We start from the raw sequence: 3,186 nt of genomic DNA on the forward strand, positions 1-3,186 counted from the left end.
AAAGACGGTGGTTCGGTTTGAGTCTTTCTAGAATGATGGCATCCTTAATCTCGAAGCAGCTGATCGTTATATGCTTTGAAGTTGCACTTCAAAATAATTAGAAATACCCTCTACCAGTTCAACCAGTTTCAAAATGAACAGAACTGGTTGCACGAAAACATGATGCCAAAAAAAAAGTTTAATATTTGATTTTGGTATTTAAAAAAAAAAAAAAAAAAAACTAACTATGAGCGGGAAAGTACCCGATGGGGACGTATGCATACATGAAACCCAAAGTTCAATGATCCAGGATTAATATTATTTTAATGCAATATTAAATGCGGGGACCGGAGACCATCTGATACTTTTTCTGAGCTTGACATGCGGGTTCTATCAACGAATTGTTGTCGAAGGCTCACTGTGCCGATCATTATTGTTACCAGAAAATAAACATATTTCCCTGAAAGAATTAAGTTGTTCATTGGAAGGGGGCGAGATGCTAGTTTTGTTCCATCACAATTTCATGGAGTATTTTATGGACGTTAGCTAGTTAATAAACCGACGTCCACTCCATTGCTCCAGGGCCAAAACTGTACACAAAACAGCCACGAAACTACCATGGGAACAACAAAAAAAAAGAAAAACTCGAAAAATCTTCAATAATCTACAAAATAAAAAAATCTTAAGTCACCAAATGTATACAACTGCAAAGCCAAAGTAAAAAATATTGGATTTGCGTTCACTACTGCTCTAAACAAGATCAAGCGAAACAAAACCAGGCTCCAATTCAGACAGCTCTGTCTCCTCACACGCCCCACTTGCTGATTCTGATCGCAGCAGCGAAAATGACTGTGGCCGCAACTGGGATTGAAATCAGAGCTTCCTCCGGTTTCATTGGACAGCTCATTTCCACTTGCTTCTTCCTCTGTTCTTGCTCTCACCAATTCCCATCCTTCACTGTCCCAATTCACTGTCCCTTCACTGTCCCCAGCCAACCCCCTTATCCTCTCCATCCCCAGTCTCATCAAATCATCGTCAACCTCCTCCTCCTCCTCCTCGTCGTCCTCAAATTCTGAGCTGACCCAATCAAGAACACACCTCGGCGAAAGCTCCGGTGCAGTCTCCGCCTCAAGAAACGGGTGCCGGAGCAGCTCCTCCGCCGTCCACCGCTCCTCCGACCTCCTCCTCAAGCACTTGTCGAGAAAATCTCGGACCTCGCGCTCGCCGGACGACGCACCGGGTGATAACAACTTGTGTTGTTTGAGGGGAGGAAAGAGGGGAGGGGGCTATGAGATCGGAGGAGGAGGGGGGGCGATATTTTGAGGGGAGGGGCTCACGGGTGGGGAGATCTGTTTGAGGGGAAGGGGCTCACGGGTGGGGAGGTGGTTGGTGTATATACCAAATGGACGGGACTACTAGTCCCGTCCATTTGGTTTGAAATAAATTGCCCGTGGCAAAATCGACCCTGTTGAGATAAAAAAGGTCGATTTTACTGTTTTTTTTATGAGAAGGTCGATTTTGCTTATTAATTTTGCAAAACGGTTGTTTTCAAAAATTTGTCCTATAAATAAACAAGTTAAGGGACCTAGGATTTCACATGTCTTTTGGATCATGAATGAACGGTTCAGATTTGTACTTGGCATAATATAAATAGCTTTAACAAGTGCCCTATCTCATAACCCTAGATCTGATTCATCTGAAACCGCCGAACTCTCCCCCATAATCTCCGCCACAACTCCCTCATCATCTCCGCGCCTCCTCTACCTCCGCCGCCTCCAGTCACCGCCTCCAGCGCCCAGCGCCGCCAAACCCCCAGCCCGCAGCCCCATCCTCCTCTTCCCGAGCCTCCAGCTCTCCATCTTCGACCCCCTGTCCAGATCCGCCCGAACTCACCTCAGGCCGCCGCCTGACCGCCGCCGGCAGCCTCGAGATCCAGCGCCCAGCCGCCTCTCCCCTGACGTCAATGGTAAATCTCTGTATCTGTTAAATATGCATATTCTTATGATTGTGGCTTTTTCCTTGCAATGTTTCTTTGCTCTATTCGGCCATTGATTTTTCTTTGCTTCTACTTCTAATTTTCCTCTCAAGTTTCAGACATTCTTGTTCATCAAGACCATTTTCATTTCTGGATTTATAGTGAAATAAGTATATTCACAATTGTTCTAGTACATTTGTGGCTTATCATAGTAAGGTTACTAAATTCATTAATTAGCTTCTGGCTAATAAGATTGGGAATCTTTGTTCTGCCCATTAAATGCTAATCCTTTTGATGTATGAAATGTTAAAGATATTGATTTTGTCTTGTTGAAGCAGTAAACCCTCGCCGGAGTCGACGACGGGCCTCCAGAAGTCGACGACGGGGCTCCCCAATTTCACTTTCTTGCCCTGGGCCGCTGCGTTTGTATGTTGAACGCGTATCGATGGTGTAGGTTTGCATCAGGGTCACTGTAGTTGCAGTGCGTGCGTCAGTTTCGTGCAATTGAAGTTGGAGTTAACTATTTGGAGTGGGAATTTATGCTCGTTTAAGGCTCAAAATGGCTTTTCTGACTCACATTTAGATCTATATATGTATGCCATTAGCTGCAAAATGAATATATTTTTTTTGCAACTGCAGTCAGAACTGTGTTGATGAATTTCATTGAAACGAAATGTTGAAATTGGTGCAGAACATTAACTTTGTATAAAAGTGCAGCCACAGCCAGCAAAGGTGCAGTAGATAAAACAACACCTTAAATGTTCATAATTATGGGAATAATTAAACATCCAGAACTCCTATTACTGTGGAGTCTGCTAAGAATCATATGCCACTATTCATCTTGCATTGCAACCGTTTCTTCATATTTAATTCATTGACATCATCTAGAATGTTAATTTTTTGTAAAAAAAAAAGAAGTCGAGGTAATTAAGAAGAGATGGCAGTCCTAAAAAAGACATAACATGTGAAGTTTCTATTGGGTTTAATCGAATTCTATGATATGATTCTGGATTAGCTTCAAGTTGAATCGAATATGAGCCGGATCAGGTTCTTGGCGAGAGGCATTGTTTCACGTTAAAATCGCGTGGAGTAGAAGAGAGGTAGGCAATTTTTTCGTTCCTTCTTCCTCCTCAACAGTCACCGGCCAATAACTATGGGGCCCATGTTGACGTATAACGTGGCAGAAAGCGATAAGCCCACGTAGGCCCAGAAAGGGAATCGTGGATTGTGGT

This window comes from Asparagus officinalis, chromosome 7 (genome assembly GCF_001876935.1).
Source record: "Asparagus officinalis chromosome 7, Aspof.V1, whole genome shotgun sequence".
Taxonomy (NCBI): domain Eukaryota; kingdom Viridiplantae; phylum Streptophyta; class Magnoliopsida; order Asparagales; family Asparagaceae; genus Asparagus; species Asparagus officinalis.